The following is a 17,437-nucleotide window of genomic DNA, read 5'->3' as shown; positions in this document are numbered from 1 at the left end:
TGTGATACCTTCTTTACATTTTTGAAATGTTAATTTGTGTGTGTGTGTGTGTGTGTATGTGTGTGTGCTATAAGTGGACAATGGATTCATCTCACAGGGAAAAAACTACCTTTCTATGTGATTACATTTTAATCTCTTTTTTCTTTTTTGTAGTTCAACTGAAAGATGATTTTAGAAACTGATGGCACATTAATGACTTATAAGCCATATTTTGAAAATCTTTCTAGTAAGTCACATGCAAAATACTAAATTGCTTTTCAGAAAAGAGTCTAGAAATCAAATTTAACACAGGAAAAGGAATACTCTTAGATAAAATAACAAAATGTTCTTTAAAGAGATCAGCAATGATTAAGCTGGTTTTATAAATTTATAGCTGAGGGTAGAAACTTCTTAAAGGAGCATTTAGTTCTTTTTCTTCAGGACTTGAATTCCAAGAATTCAACAGGAAAGTTTCTCACAGTGTCCCCCCTCAGAAATCCCAGTAATGTACATCTATAATTGGAGAAAGACTTGGCATCTGAGACTACAGCTCACCATTTACTACAATCCAAACAGCTAAACTGATTTTAGCATTCTGGAAGAAAAACTGCACCTATGGTGCTGAATTGCTTCCCTATGAGTCTTGAGCCAAATATTAATGTAAATTTGAAAGGAAACAAAAAGCATTCAAACTCTAATGTACCCTGGGCTTATAAATCAGAATTCAGTCACTTTAAATTAAGTTGGATTTCTGGAAGGAAAACTGCTCTTATTTTTGTATTACTGCTCTGACTTACAGTTTATGTATTGCATAACAGTGTTCTAAGTTTTCAGCTACAACACAAACGGAAAGCTCTGTATTGGAGGCTTCTGTGGTAACGCTCACTCCAGCAAACACAGACACACACCAGAGTGGCAGCCCATTCCTCAGGTCTTATAAAGACATGAGTCATTTCACTCAGATGCTTTTCTGTAATCAAGGAACAATTTACTGTTGGTTCTTTTACTTTTTCGTTTCCTTATCTTGATTTAAAAAGTAATACATGTTCATTACAAAAAATTAAGAGTTCCAGGTAAGCAAAAAATATATATATATATCTACATATATAATCTAATTATGAAATAAAAACTATTGGTAACATCTTGGCTTATATCTTTCTAAACCATTTTCTTTGTAAGTAAACTAAATTTTCTTCCTATAAAAGTGCAATACTAGTTACTTATTACCTTATTTTTTTCACTTAATAACATGTTAACATGTTAAAGAAGATTTACAAATAATTTTACATAGCTGTATAGTATTAGTGTGGGCTTCCCTGGTAGCTCAGTGGTAAAGAATCTGCCTGCCAATGCAGGAGACACTGGTTTGATCCTTGAGTCAGGAAGATACCATGCAGAAGGAAATGGCTACCCACTCCAGTATTCTTTCCGGTAAATTTCATGGACAGAGTCTGGCGGGCTACAGTTTATGAGGTCACAAAAAGTCTGACATGACTTTGCGGCTAAACAACAATAGTATTAGTGCATGGTTATTCCACTTTTTTTTTTTTTATAAACCAAGCACTAGATTTGAATATTTAGCCTACCTCCAATATTTGGTTATTATAGTAGCATTCCTTAAAGATATTTGTCACTATCTTTGGAAAGAAACTGAATGCTTATTTTTAAAAAGTTATTGTTTATCTGTGAAAGCATTGGTTGCTCAGTTGGGTCCGACTCTTTGTGACCCCATTTACCTGTACATTTGTTTATTTTCAGCAAACGTTAAAGATAACATTTTGAAGGTGGTAAATAAGAAGTCAGCTGGAAAAAAAAAAAGTTTGCTAACTTTAAATCTTAGTCTGACAGCTTATCCTATCTTCTTCTCAGTTGGGGTCTAGTTTCGGGCCCCGCCTGGGGACTAGATGCCAAGGCTGGCTGCTTTCTCTGTCCTTGCTTCCCTTCTTAAAGATGTGAACGTTTTCCCCTGGCCCAATCCCACCATCAGCCCGTATCCCCAAGGATGAGCCCAGTTTGTGCAATGCTAAACAAAGGGTCCAGCTGGGATCCTCTGCCACTCTCCTTAGCTAGCCTTGCTACCCATAGTTTCCAGAATGTCAGACCGGCCCTTAGAATTGTGCCTTGGTCACTTCAGTCGTGGCTGACTCTTTGAGACCCTATGGACTGTAGGCCACCAGGCTCCTCTGGCAAGAATACTGGAGTGGGTTGCTATGCCCACTTTCAAGGATCTTCCCAAACCCAGGGATCGAATCTACATCTCTTATGTCTCCTGTATTGTTAGGCAGGTTGTTTACCATCAGTGTCACCTGGAAAGCACCGTCTGGAGCCCTCAGGAGTCACTTTAGCAAGATCCAGGCCATCCTGACCTTTGGGGTTGTGCTTAAACATTTCACCATTTCACAAAAACTTTCTGTCATACATCACACATTTAGTGAGTCACTGTTTTGGGGAAGATTGTCTGGGTCTGGGACATAGTTGTGAACAACACACTCTCCAACTTTATAAAGTGGGTCTATGGTTCACAAGTCCTGGGGAGGGAATTCTGAGGAGCGAGAAAGAAAGCATGCATTTATTACATCCAGCTGAAAAAAATCTCTGAAATTTTTCAGTAGGATGGTAGCTTATATTTAGTTTTCAATATGATGGTCAATCATATCTAGTATGAAATGACTGTGGCATTAGATATTTGTAATGTCTTTAGCTCTATGTGCTTTATTTTCATTATTTTCCCTTTTAAACTCATGATAATCTTTGTTAACATGAGCTTGGAAGGAAAAGAAAATCACCTAGGATATTTAAACTACACTTTTGTTAATACGTTATAAGAATATTATCATACGTACCATCAGCTGGGCCTCCACCACCTACACATTTTCCACTTTTGCAGGAGTGTGTGTTGAACAATAAGGTGTGGGTCACAGAAGTAAAGAAACAGGGATGAGTCACAGGTTATAATATTATCATCATTTACACAAGACTGTAACATCTGATTCACCGAACTCTCAATGTGAGGATATCTAATTTTAGAAACTGAGTCATTAAGCCAGAGTTGGACACTACTGAAGAGACTTAGCAGTAGCAGCAGCAGCATTAAGCACGTGAAAACAATTTTTTCCTATTACAGTGTCAAGTGGTTTTGTACAGAATTTTTAATTTTTTTGACACTGCCTATACTCACAATTATAAATTGGAAGAGGTCTCAGAAATATTCTAGCCCAAGACTTTAACGATAGAGATGAGAAAACTGAGCTAAAGTCAAGTGACTTGATGTTCCTTCAACGTAGAGTTTTGAATAACCGAAAGCAATGAAAGATTTCTTTAAAAAAGTGAACAGAACAAGGTTTATACCCAAGAGAAAATTTTTTTCAAAAAGTGTCAAGAAAAGGAAAATAAAAATCAATGAATAGTTGTCTAATTATCAAATCCAAAATTTTTAGCCTGACATTAAAATTCCATTTTTTGTTTCTAACTAGCACAAGTTCTCCTCTCCAGCTAAATTAAGTTTTGAGCACAATTAACATTTTACCACTAGCATATAGGTGCACTACACCATTTGGCATGCTAATGCATGGCTTTGACCTTCTTCACACCTAGCTCAGAAATCCAACTCTCGTTTCTCCAGAGAAATAGGTCTTTCCTTGGTCATGGATCCTTACTCACATGTAATTTGTAAGGAACACATTTACTTGCAAATACAAAATTTTCCTTTTGAAGTTCAGTACCTCTTTGCATTTGTTGATATTTGGTGTCCCCCAAATCGTTTTTTTTCTCCTCTCAAGATTTTACAACCATGTGAACCACTAAGATGCACCAGGGAGAATTTGCTGCTCCCAGGATTTCTGTTTTCAAGCATTATGTAAGGATAGCAGCTGCCTCCCTTCTTTTCTTTACTGTAGTCACCACCACGTCCACTTTCTAAAGTGAAGGTGAAACCTGGCTGTGCCCCTAGCAGTTCCCTTTCAGGAAGAGGGAACCTGCCATGAAAAACTGCCTCTTCTGGCCTCAAGTTACCTCTGGAAGGCTCTCTGAACTCTTTAACTTTGAGTTTTCCAATTGTTGTCCTTGCTTTTTTGTTCAGCTCTCTCTCTGACTGACTTTGCCACTGAGGACCTAATACTTTACACTCTGTCCTTCTTGATGGTGCAACTAGGGCTGGCTACCTGTGACAGTCCCAGCTCCAGAGACCCCAGCACAGGTGACAACTGCCTCCAGCTTGGATGGAAGGAGAAACCCAGAGTGCAGACGACATCAAGGATGCAGGTTGGGCAAGGCCGAAAGCTCTGGTTGTTGAGTCATCAATTTCATTTCTCTCAGCCTCTAGTCCTAATTCTTCAAGCAGTTCAACTAATCATACCCAGTCCCTGTGCCCACACACATACAACACGACTAAAAGACGTGGGTTGTTTCCTATATCAGACTGATAATGAGGTTTGGGTAAATGAGTTTTGAAAATATTCTGGCTTATATTTTTCCATTACTATGGCTCAGTTGTTTGGTAACCAGAACTGTTCAAAATCAGCTATTCCCTCTTTTTTTAAGTCTAGTGGTACTAGCTGATGAAAAGTAAATCCTGGTAATGGAGGAGAAACAACACAAAGTATTTAACTTTATTATCCTTCTTTTTTGGTACATTTGAGACAATGGAATTGAAATGTATCTCCTCCTTCAGAAGTTAAAGGGTCCATGTTATTAACAAGATAAAGGGTCCATATTATTAACAATCAACAATTGATTTTCAGATTTACATTGTTTTGGATCATTTTGTATACTTCTCTCCAGAAAATTGCTCAATGGTAGTATGGAAAACGTCCTAAAAATGAGCAAGGAAGATGCAATATTTCAAAGCATGGTCTTTGGGGTGATTCCAGTTGTGTGGCAAGAAGCAATTTGCTAGTTTGGCTACTTTTGCTAGAAATTTCTCAAGAGAGGCAGCCAGGATATAAGATTATATATCTGAGATTGGCACTAAACTCTGTCTGGAGAAAGTAAATAAAATGTAATTGATTTTTCTCTGGAAAATGTGATATTCTACTGAAATTTTTAAAATGTAACAATGAATTAAATGACTTTATTTTCTTTCCCTTTAAAAATACAAAACACTGCTGAAGTTGAAATATATTCAGAAAGAATTAGTATTTTAGCTTTTCTAGTACCATGTATCGAGAGCAATCCAACGGGTCCCCCTCAACTGAGAACAGTATGTACAACTTGAAAATTTTATGTCTTTCAATAGAAAGTCCCTTCTTAATGCATATAGTTTTAAAGGTGCATTCTAAAGGTCATTTAAAAGTGAGAAGATTAAATTTTAGGATCAGTTCAGTTCAGTCGCTCAGTCGTGTCCGACTCTTTGCGACTCCATGAATCGCAGCACGCCAGGTCTGCCTGTCCATCACCAACTCCCGGAGTTTATCCAAACCCATGTCCATCGAGTCAGTGATGCCATCCAGCCATCTCATCCTCTGTCGTCCCCTTCTCCTCCTGCCCTCAATCCTTCCCAGCATCAGGGTCTTTTCCAATGAGTCAACTCTTCGCATGAGGTGGCCAAAGTATTTGGAGTTTCAGCTTCAACATCAGTCCTTCCAATGAACACCCAGGACTGATCTCCTTTAGGATGGACTGGTTGGATCTCCTTGCAGTCCAAGGGACTCTCAAGAGTCAAAAATAGATTTAAACATAAATTTTGATTTGGATTCAGCAAAAAAGCTACATTCCAGAAAACCAGTTTTCTACCATTTCATGAAACTGGTTAAGATTAAAAGACACTGTCTATCTGGCATCATCTACCCAAAGGTGATTCTCAAGAAACTGATTATTAGGTAGAATTTTATTTCAATAATGGAACCTTACACCACATATTCCTATTTAAGGCACTAACACAGTAAACAGCAGAAATGGGACCCTAAATTGAGCTTCTTCTGATTAATCGATTCCCACAGTGCAGAGAGAGTACTTAGTGGATGCAAGGCTGAAATGACCACACAGCCTCAAATATATCAACTTGATGACTACATGACTTTCCTTTCCTGCTGACTCCTTGTCAATACACCGTAGCCTACTTGGCATTGTTTGACACACTAAAATGCAGAAATAGGCAAATAACACAGTTTTCTTTTGAAGTAAAAAACATGCAGCATGGAAGCTGACAGGCACTGTTACAAGGAACTAGGAGACAAAGTCCTCGGAGAAATTTCAGAAAATACCTATAGGAGACCATTAAAACAACAAAGCTCTGAGGTAAAATTCTACCTAAGAAACTTTAATCAAAGAACAGCTTGGATCTTATATTCTTGTTCTTTCTTCACTACAATTAATATCATCAGTTCCTTAGGGCATTTAGTAATAAACAACATTTCAAAAACACTCCCTGGATACACCAAGAAAAAAGTGCCAGATACACATTCTGCACAAGCAAAGAATTTAGTGTAGAGGGAGATGTTTTTTAAAAAAAAGTAAGAAGAAAATAAAACAGAGAGCCTTTATGAGTTTTTCATAATGAGTCATTCATAAGTAGTACTTCAGATCAGCTCCAGACAAACATGCCAAAAGTTCCATTTCACTCCTTTCTCCAGCTGCTTCTGTTGGGAGTGTCCCTATCTCTCATCCCTCCTGTTCCAGTCTTATTAGAAGAGGGTCATGTAAGGGGTAGTATACTATAGTGATTAAAGGCACTTTTATACAGCTAGGCAGATTTGGGATTAAAATACAAATTTCTCTAGTTACTTGCTATGTAAATTTGGGGGAGTCATCCAAGCATTCTGGATCTCATTTATTCATCTGTCATATGAGGATGACAATATCCATCTCCCAGGATTATTCTGAGAATTCAGTGAGGTATCTACAGACTGCAGGAGACTAGCACAGAGTCAGAGATGTAGTGCAGGTTAAATAAAGGGTAATAGCTTTTATTATCATGAACTGATTTCTATTGGGTGAACATGATGTAAATGAAACTCATCCCTAGGACATTCCATTTTAAAAGAGATTGCTAGAGAACTGAAAAACCCTCAGGGATCAAAGACATCAATTTACTTCAGGAATTTCAGGCACCCTGCTAGGCTGGTGGATTAGTTAACATTTGTCATGAGGCTTCCTTGCGCTACCTTCAAATAAACAGAGAGGCAGCAGTGAGCACTGAACCCAGGTCAGAAGAACTGGGTGCAAATGACAGTTCTGCCACTTGCCAACCTTGGACACATCGCTACTTAATCCTTCATGGCTCAGTCTTTCTCTTCGGTAAGGTAAGGATAATGATAAATCACAGGGTTATTAAGAGGACTATCTGACACAAGGCATGAAAATAAGTGCTGTCGATGATCAGTGCTATACATTGTAAATTATTACCACAGTCCGTTCCTTGTCCTTGGCAAGGAGCATGTCCTGAGAGTGACAGAAATGTCTTACCATCAGGAGGCACACACTAATCTGGCTGGCTAACAATAAACCAGAGAGAAAAAAGAATGGATGTAAGAAAGGTTGATTCTAGCATTTATTTGGTTCGCAGAATTTGAAAACCATCAAAATTATTGGGAAACAACTATGATATAAGCAACTAAGTGGGTGATTCTCATAGCAATATGCTAAGTGAAAAAAGCCAGGCACACAAGTGTACACAGGCAGATGAATGGATAACAAACTGCAATACAATAAATTATCATTCAGTCATAAAAGGGAAGGATATCCTGACACATTATGTGGCTGAACCTAGAGGACATTGTGTGTTTATGTGCATGTGTGCGTGTGGGTACTCAGTTGTGTCGGACTCTTTGTGACCTCATGGACTGTAGCCCGCCAGGCTCCTCTGTCCATGGAATTTTCCAGGCAAGAATACTGGAATGGGCTGCCATTTCCTTCTCCAGGGGATCTTCCTGACTCACGGATTGAACCCTTGTCTCGTCTCTTATGTCTCCTTCATTGGCAGGTGGATTCTTTACCACTGCACCACCTGGGAAGCCTAGAGGACATTATGATAAGTCAAATAAGCCAGTCACATGACAAATATATGATTCTACTTACAGGAGGTACCAAGATTCCATTTATATGTAGCACCTAAATTTACAGAAACAGAAAGTAGAATGGCAGCTTCCAGGGACTAGGATGAGGGGAGAATGAGGAGTTAGTGTTTAATGGGTACAGAGTTTTAGCTGGGAAAGATGAGAAAGTTCTAGAGGTGGATTGATGACTGTACAATAATGTGAATGTACCTAATGCCACAAAACTGTACAATTAAAAGTACTGAGAATGGTAAATTTTATGTTATGTGTATTTTAAATATCATAGTAAAAAACAAAAAGAAGCCAGGCACAAATGGTACATATTATATAACTCAATTTATGGAAAATTCTAGAATAGACAAAACTGATACATAGTGACAGAAACAGATTAATGGTTGCAAAAACACAGGAGATGGCTTTCTGGGGTGAAGGAAATGTGCTTTATCCTGAATGAGGTAGTAGATACCGAAATGAAACATTTTCAAAACTCTGTATACTTAATGTGGGTTCATTTTATTATATGTAAATTGTATTTCATTGTTATTAATTTTATGTGTCAACTTAAACAGACAGTCAAAGGCTTTGGCATAGTCAATAAAGCAGAAGTAGATGTTTTTTTGGAACTCTCTTGCTTTTTTGATGATTGAACGGATGTTAGCAATTTGATCTCTGGTTCCTCTGTCTTTTCTAAATACAGCTTGAACATCTGGAAGTTCACGGTTCATATACTGTTGAAGGCTGGCTTGGAGAATTTTGAGCATTACTTTTCTAGCATGTGAGATGAGTGCAATTGTGTGGAAGTTTGAACATTCTTTCACATTGTCTTTCTTTGGGATTGGAATGAAAACTGACCTTTTCCAGTCCTGTGGCTACTGTTGAGTTTTCCAAATTTGCTGGCATATTCACAGCATCTTCTTTTAGGATTTGAAATAGCTCAACTGGAATTCCATCACCTCCACTGAGCTTTGTTCGTGTGATGTTTCCTAAGGCCCACTTGACTTCACATTCCAGGATGTCTGGCTTTAGGTGAGTGATCACACCATCGTTGTTATCTGGGTCATGAAGATCTTTTTCGTATTGTTCTTCTGTGTATTCTTGCCACTTCTTAATATCTTCTGCTTCTGTTAGGTCCATAAAATTTCTATCCTTTATTGTGCCAGATGGTAAATTCTTAAAGAGATGGGAATACCAGACCACCTTACCTGCCTCTTGAGAAATATATATGCAGGTCAAGAAGCAACAGTTAGAACTGGACATGGAACAACAGACTGGTTCCAAATAGGGAAAGGAGTATGTCAAGGCTGAATATTGTCACTCTGCTTATTTAACTTATATGCAGAGTATATCATGCGAAACACTGGGCTGGATGAAGCACAAGCTGGAATCAAGATTGCTGGGAGAAATATCAATAACCTCAGATATGCAGATGACACCACTCTTATGGCAGAAAACAAAGAACTAAAGAGCCTCTTGATGAAAGTGAAAGAGAGGAGTGAAAAACTTGCCTTAAAACTCAACATTCAAAAAACTAAGATCATGGCACGTGGTCCCATCACTTCATGGTAAATAGATGGGGAAACAATGGAAACAGTGACAGACTTTATTTTCTTGAGCTCCAAAATCACTGCAGATGGTGACTGCAGCCATGAAATTAAAAGATGCTTGCTCCTTGGGAAAAAAGCTACTGCAAACTTAGACAGCATATTAAAGAGCAGAGACATTACTTTGCCAACAAAGGTCTGTATAGTCAAAGCTATGGTTTTTCCAGTAGTCATGTATGGATGTGAGAGTTGGACTATAAAGAAAGCTGAGTGCTGAAGAATCGATGCTTCTGAACTGTGGTATTGGAGAAGACTCTTGAGAGTCCCTTCGACTGCAAGGAGACCCAACCAGTCAATCCTAAAGGAAATCAGTTCTGAATATTCATTGGAAAGGCTGATGCTGAAGTTGATACTCTAATACTCTGGCCACCTGATGGGAAGAACTGACTCATCTGAAAAGACCCTGATGGTGGGAAAGATTGAAGGCAGGAGGAGAAGGGGATGACAGAGGATGAGATGGTCAGATGGCATCACTGACTCGATGGACATGAGTTTGAGCAAGCTTCAGGAGCTGGTGATGGACAGGGAATCCTGGCATGTTGCAGTCCATGGGGTCACAAAGAGTCAGGCATGACTAAGCGACTGAAATGAACTGAATAGGCTATGGCACAGTTCATTCAAACATCAGTCTAGATGATGTTGTGAAGCTATTTTCTTAGATGTGATTAACATTCAAATTAGCAGACTTCGAGTAAAGCAAGTTGCCCAATAATGTGGTGGGCCTCATGCAGTCAGTTGAATGCCTGAAGAGAAAAGACTGAAGTTCCTAGAAGAGGAAGGAATTTTGCCTCCAGATTGCATTTTGACTCAAGACTGAAACATCTGTTCTTCTGCAAGCTCCAGCCTGCCCTGGAGACTTCAACTTGCTAGCCCCCACAACTGTGTGAGCCAATTCCTTAAAATAAATTTCTCTCTCTATACACCTACCACCTATTGGCTCTGTTTCTCTAGAGCACCTTGACCAAGACACAAATAAAGCTGATTTCAAAGAAAAAAGGTTACCTAGGATTCTCTACGAGAAAATAAATTTTTAGATTTATAGTTATAAAATATTGGCTATATTCCCTGTGTTTTACAATATCTCCTTGTAGCTTATTTTATCCACAATAGTTTACACCTCTTAATTGCCCACTACTGTCACACCCATGCCATCCTCCCAGATGATGCTAGTGGTGAAGAATCCACCTGCCAATGTAGGAGATGCAAGAGACATGGGTTCAATCTCTGGGTCAGGAAGATCTCCTGGAGGAAGAGGTGGCAACCCACTCCAGTATTCTTGCCTGGAGAATCCCATGGATGGAGGAGTCTGGAGCGCTACAGTCCATGGGGTTGCAAAGAGTCAGACATGACTGAGCAATTGAACACACACATACACACACACACACACCCCTTGTCCCTCCCTCCTGCCCTCTCCCCACTGGTAACCACTACAGTTTGTTCTCTATATCTGTGACTCTGCTTCTTTTTTGTTATATTCACTAATTTGATGTATTTGAGCCTCTGTAGCATTGAATAGCTCTCCTAGATGATTCTGATACCACATCCCCCGCCACTCCAGGTTGAGCACTGGAAATATTCTTTAATCACATCTTAATATAGCTAAATATAGCTAAATAATATTTTAAGAATTTAAAAAATACATCAAGTTTTATGTGCATGCCTTTTTATTCCATGTTTATTAGTATTATATACAGATAGCAAATATTTTTCAAAGGGGGCAAAATTGTAACCCCTCTCCTCCACAAAATGGGATAGAGGAACATAGTGCAACCCTGTGAATACTTTAAATTTTGGTTATCATTCATCTAATAAATGGTGACCAAGTGCTTATATTATGTCAGGCACTATTCCAAGGGCTCCAGATACATGGAGAGATGAACAAGCCAGACCAGATCCCTGCCCTCATGGAGCTTGCACTCCAGTAGGGGGAATCTTAAAGAGAAGCCAATTATGCCTGTGCTCCAAATATAGGTTTTCACGAAAAAATAAAAACTGCTCCATAGTCAATACACTAAACTGCCAGGAGATTAAACAATAACAAGAAACAAACCTGTAGATCACAAACTTGTATTTTTATCACACCATTTAACTGAAAAGTACCAAACCAAGACTGTAGCAGCACCCTGAGTGATTAATACAACTGCTGGAGAGTAAAAAGTGCAGGAAAATAGAGTAAGCAATTAGCTCCAGTCCGATGTGAATGTTAGTGAGCGAATCTGGGCACTTTATAGCTCCCAAGCATTGCTCTTTCAACCCCTGGTTGCTACAAATATTAGGTACTCACATTACATTCTGCAATGAAGAAAAACTGCTGCTAAGACCTTGTCATTGTAGAAAAGGCTGTTGAGAAATTCTTTTTGTCTATAATGAGCAAGGCCAACTCCAGGAAAAGAAAAAGCCAAGTTTCTGACTTGATTCTTTGTTCATTTATCATACATTTATTAAACTGAGATTGTAACAGTATTTACTGCGTAGATTTTGTGAGGGCAAATGAGAATATAAATCCCTTAGTACAATGTCCGAACACAGCAAGCTCCTGGTAAATGTTAACTATCATCATTGGTATATTGGTCTCATTACTGGCAAGGCAGTCCTCCAGGAGCTGCAGATGTAGACATTTGAGACAAGCCCCCTGCAACAAGAATCTTAGCATCTAGCAGAGGGAGAAGTGTTATAATTGCTATTGTAGGGATCAATGATGTCACTGAAAAAGAAGGTCTCTGGCGGGGAGCGAAGGGATGTGGGAGAGTTAGGTGAGCCTCACAGGAGGATGTTTCACCAGTGTTGGCTTTTGATGTAGTTGCAATTGTGCAAAGGCAGTTCTAGGAAAAAAAAATTTTCTGTGATCTGTGTAAAAAGTGGTTGTGATAACAGTGATTGATTAGCAAAGATTCTGTGCGAAATTCAAGTGTACAGGGTCATTTTCACTGATGCTACTAAAGGTTTACAGTATTATATTTGAAATTTAGGCTATTATAGAATTAAAGCTGGGTGTAAAGAATGTGATGTTTTAGGATAGAGAGTCAGACAAGTTTGAGCTGCAAAGAACATTTAGAAATCACATGGTCAACACTCTCATTTTGCTAATGAGAAAGTTGAGGTGCACAAAGATTAGTTCTCAGTGGAAAAATGTATATAGGAAACAATCCACACCTATTTGTTCTGTGCTATTAATAGAGTAGCCACTGATCACACATGGCTATTTAAATTTAAAGTAATCACGATCTTTTAATTCTCTTCCTGTATTTTGTCCCTCCCTCCTTCCCTCTTCCCATTGCTAACCACTAGTTTGTTTTCTACATGTAATCTGTATCTGTTTTGTTATATACATTCGTTTTATTTTTTAGGTTCCACTTGTAAGGAATAACATAGAGTATTTGTCGTTCTCTGTCTGACTTATTTCACTAAGCATAATAGTCCCTAGGTCCATTCACACTGTCACAAATGACAGAATTTCATTATTTTTAAGGCTGAGTAATATTCAATTGCATATGTACACCACATCTTCTTTGTTTATTCATCTGTTGATGGATGTTTAGGTTGCCTCCATATCTTGCCTAGTGTAAATAGCACTCTTACTAACACTGGAGGCACACACATCTTTTTAAATTAGTGTTTTAGTTTTCTTTGGATATATACCCCAGCAATGGAATTGCTGGATCATATGAGAGATACAAAATACTATGTATAAAGTAAATAACAAGGATATATTTTATAGTACAGGGAAATTAAGCCATTATCTTGTAATATCTTTAAATGGCATATAATCTATAAAAATATTGAATTACTATGTTGTATACCTGAAACTAATACGTATTGTAAATCAACTATACTTCAATAAAAATAAATAAAATAAAATGATCATGAACGCTTAAAATTAAGAATTCAGTTCCTCAGATGAACTAAGGACATTTCATGTGCTCAATGTAACTAGAAGCCCCATATTACCTATGTAGATTTTCTTCATCCTAAAGTGTTCTACTGAACAACACTGTGGTAGTTTTATTAAGTGAGAGAGGAAGGTAACTTTTAGTTACTATTAAAAGCATTTCACAAGGGAAAAAGAGTTTATTTCACATTGTGGCCAAATTTTCCAAATGCATTTCTAAAATTACCTATGTAATTGCTAGCCTATAGAAAAACCTACCTCAGCACACAAATGTTTCACAGGAAAAATTGGGCAATGTCACCAGGGAATGTATGACTCTACAGATGCATCAAAGTTGTATGCATAATTTTGGAAATGGAGTGGAAACTACTTTAATGTTCCAATTGTCATACATTTCAGGAGCAATCTAATGCAAATATCTACTGTATAGATTGTCAAAGAGAAGTAGGTAAAGACAGTAAAAGTAGACCGAATTTGAGGAGAGAATTCCAAAAGTAGGAAACAAAGTAGCAAATAAAAGTTCTGTTCTTAAAATGTTGCAAAAGTAAACTTTATAAAAAGTTAACTACTTTCCCTACACATTCAGGAAGCAAAAAAATGTAGTCTCCCTCCTTTGACAATAATTTTTCAACTATAAAAATATATAATAATATATCAGCTCTTAAAAGACAGTTTTAAAAGAGCGTGTTGTATGGAGGGAAAATGTTCTTAACCGTCTTAGGGACCACAGTTTTTATATAATGATTAGAAACTGCTGCTGCTGCTGCTGCTGCTGCTAAGTTGCTTCAGTCGTGTCCGACTCTGTGCGACCCCATAGACGGCAGCCCACCAGGCTCTGCCGTCCCTGGGATTCTCCAGGCAAGAATACTGGAGTGGATTGCCATTTCCTTCTCCAGTGCATGAAAGGGAAAAGTGAAAGTGAAGTCACTCAGTCGTGTCCGACTCTTAGCGATCCCATGGACTGTAGCCTACCAGGCTCCTCTGTACATGGGATTTTCCAGGCAAGAGTACTGGAGTGGGGTGCCATTGCCTTCTCCGGATTAGAAACTAGGGGGAGCTAAATTGAAATTGAAATAGTATTTCTTTTAAAGTCTTTCAGGAAGCTGACTCTTTAGACTTGAATATTTTAAGATTCGTGTATCACTACCAAAATCCTTTATCAATTCACTTTCTATTCACATATACACATACATATGAATTATATACATAAATTCCATGTTTAAGTGAAATTTCATACATAAGAAAAATTTTTGCCCCCTTTCTCTCTGTATTTCTCTTTCTGACTATTATAGTTCCCTACCAGTGTTTGCCATCAGCTTTGGCCTGAATCCTGTAGGCATTCAATATTCCAGTGTACCCTTCCACTAAATGCCAAGTGTGTGACTGTGGTGTGGCTTCCATTTGGAAATTCCTTTCCCATTACTGTATAGTGTGTTTTATCCCTCATCTTAATTTTTCTATATTTTATTTTATAAATATTTTGCATCCTATGTCTTAAATTTCCTATTGCCTTTTTCAATAATCTTATAGACTATTGAATGATTCACCTTTTTCAATAGTCTCATAGCTTATATCCTCAGGGAAGCATTCTCAGACACCAGTCTATTTGTTGCCAAAAGAGAGAATGAGGCTTCCCTGACAGTTCAGTTGGTAAAGAATCCGGCTGGGAAGATGTGCTGGAGAAGGGATAGACTACCCACTCCAGTATTCTTGGGCTTCCCTTGTGGCTCAGCTGGTAAAGAAACCGCCTGCAATGCGGGAGCCCTGGTTCGATCCCTGCCTGGGTTGGGAAGATCCCCTGGAAAAGGGAAAGGCTCCTCACTCCAGTATTCTGGCCTGGAGAATTCCATGGACATGGTGTCGAAAAGAGTGAGACATGACTGAGCAACTTTCACTTTAAAGAGAGAATGAGAAAAATAAGGACCATGCAGTGACCATAATGTGCATGGCACGGTATAGACAGTTGATTTGTAAACAGTATATTTGAATGATTTTATGAATTCCCAGTAAAACTTTGGAAAAATACCCTTCATTTTTTTTTTATCACTTTCTGCTACAACGAATTAAAATTTATTGGCAAGTGTAATTTTGTTTTCAAATATCCATATCAATTTTTGATGCTAATTTATTCATAGGGTTTACTGTTCAGTTTGCCGTATTTTGTTATGTTATATAAATGGTGGAAATGAATAAAGATCACCCTCTCATTCTCACAGCAGCTGGCTAGCCAGTGTAGTTAGATAGCTGTTCAAAATTCAGCCAAATACCAGCAGAGCAGGCATTTTCCAAAAATGTGCTAGTAGTCACAAACAGAGGTTTTTCCATGCTGTCCACCTGTAATACAAGAGCAACAGGAAACGGGGCAGTTTTCACAGCTTGAAGCAATGGATGTGGCCTGCCCTATTTAAATGAGAGTTCTGGCCAGGACAGTGGAGAAAAGCAGACTTATGAATAGTTTCAGGTGCAGTAAATATTAAACAGCTCCTGCACCAAAGTACATGTGTATGCCTTCTGTGAATCAAAGCTGGGTGTAGTAGTTCTGAAAGATGGGCTAACCACTGGACCTTTGGGCTCTTGTCCCATTCACCACCTGAGGCAAAGACTCCCTTTCAGGCCACTCTGAATTTGGAGGACTTGACTTTTGACTTTCTTCTGGGAGATTTTCAGGGCTAGATGTACCTTATGTGACATAAGATGTACCGTACGTGACATCTTCACTGTTCTCTTATCCACATTATGCTTTTGTCAACTGAATCTCCAACCAACCTTCCAGTTTCATCTCTCTCCCCTGAGCCTTTTCATTGTGCTTGCTCCCCAGTGGCCTCCTCCTCCTCCTATGTATCCCCATTTCTTATTCCCTGTTTCTCAGAGCCTCCTCCAGGGCCCTCTGGCCCTGCATCAAGACCTGCTCCTTCTGGATTATTCATCGCACAGATTGCATCATTTTCCATTCGGTCTTCTGCCCATCAGATTATGATGCTGGATCTGGTTTCCATGGACCTGTCCATTCCTCCATCTTCCTCCCTCAGAGTCAGCTTCTCTGAACCTCCCCAAGCTCTGAGCCTAGATTCTTGGGGTTTTAGAAGTGGAGGGAACCTGAGAGCCCCTCTAGCCCAGGACTCCACTGTTCATCTGAAGATACTGAGGCCAAGGGAGAGGATGGGCTTGTCTGCAGAGGACAGTCCTTGATCCTCTGTTCTATCCTGTATCTGTGTGTGTGTTTGTGTAATCACAGGTACATTTAAACTAGATTTCTGTCCATGTGGTGGTATTTTTGTAATTTAACCCAAGAAAATGATTTCCAATGACAGAAATTTTAGGGTGGGAAGAGAGGAATGTCTATCTTAACAGGCCACCAAAAATATATTTTAGAGCAATTATGTCATTCAAAATATATTGAGTACTTGTGATATACTGGACACTGTCTTAAGCACCAAATAAACAAAATAAATAAAGTACTTTGAGGGGCTCAGTTCTAGTGGGGGCAGGGGGTACATACATACATAGTTATAACACACTGTGATAAAAACAGAGCTAGAGATAGTACAGGGTGTCTCAGGAGCACCAAGGAAATGAGTTGCTTGGCAAGGGGTGGAGGGAGTTTCAGAGAGATGATCATGAGATGGATCTCAAGGATGCAAATGAATCATGCAGGCTGAAGGAAGGACAGAGAGAGGCTACGCCAGGCAGAGGGAACAAGATGGGGATGTGAGGGACACCATGGAGAAGAGACAAGAAGAGAGAAATTAAAAACAGTTCAAGTTTGATGATGCAATGAATCAAGAAACTGTCACACCTTGAAGCCATAAGCTAGGAACATGCCAGGCTGTACATGCCGGGTTGACATGCACGGCTGACAGCAAATAGCAGCCGTCTACTATGTGCTGGGCTCTGCATGAGGAAATTTACACTTAGACTTCATGGAATCAGCACAAGCACATCAGGTGGGTATTATTATTATTATCTGTTTACAAGTA

The 17,437-nt window shown here is 38.8% G+C and overlaps 1 protein-coding gene and 1 long non-coding RNA gene across 16 annotated transcripts in view; one reads left to right on the top strand and one right to left on the bottom strand.

Annotated features, from left to right (window-relative positions):
* HS3ST5 (heparan sulfate-glucosamine 3-sulfotransferase 5) overlaps nucleotides 1-17,437 on the bottom strand; it is a 189,341-nt gene that overhangs the window by 57,204 nt on the left and 114,700 nt on the right. Inside the window, exon 6 of one of the 15 annotated variants that reach the window (XR_014065258.1) lies at nucleotides 14,913-15,794. The exons of the other annotated variants lie outside the window; for them this stretch is intronic. The gene's annotated coding sequence lies outside the window, so the exon portion shown is untranslated. Of the gene's footprint in view, nucleotides 1-14,912; nucleotides 15,795-17,437 lie in introns of those variants that run through there. 15 annotated transcript variants of the gene reach the window in all.
* LOC145521246 (uncharacterized) lies at nucleotides 7,745-10,495 on the top strand. The gene is made up of 3 exons (XR_014065261.1): nucleotides 7,745-7,797; nucleotides 7,898-7,997; nucleotides 8,668-10,495. It is a non-coding gene; the product is annotated as an uncharacterized LOC145521246 (long non-coding RNA).

The sequence above is a fragment of the Giraffa tippelskirchi genome, chromosome 9 (genome assembly GCF_054371585.1).
Source record: "Giraffa tippelskirchi isolate mGirTip1 chromosome 9, T2T-mGirTip1v1.2.pri, whole genome shotgun sequence".
Lineage (NCBI taxonomy): Eukaryota > Metazoa > Chordata > Mammalia > Artiodactyla > Giraffidae > Giraffa > Giraffa tippelskirchi.
Note: the sequence above shows the minus strand (reverse complement) of the source record. Positions and strands in the feature narration are given on the sequence as shown.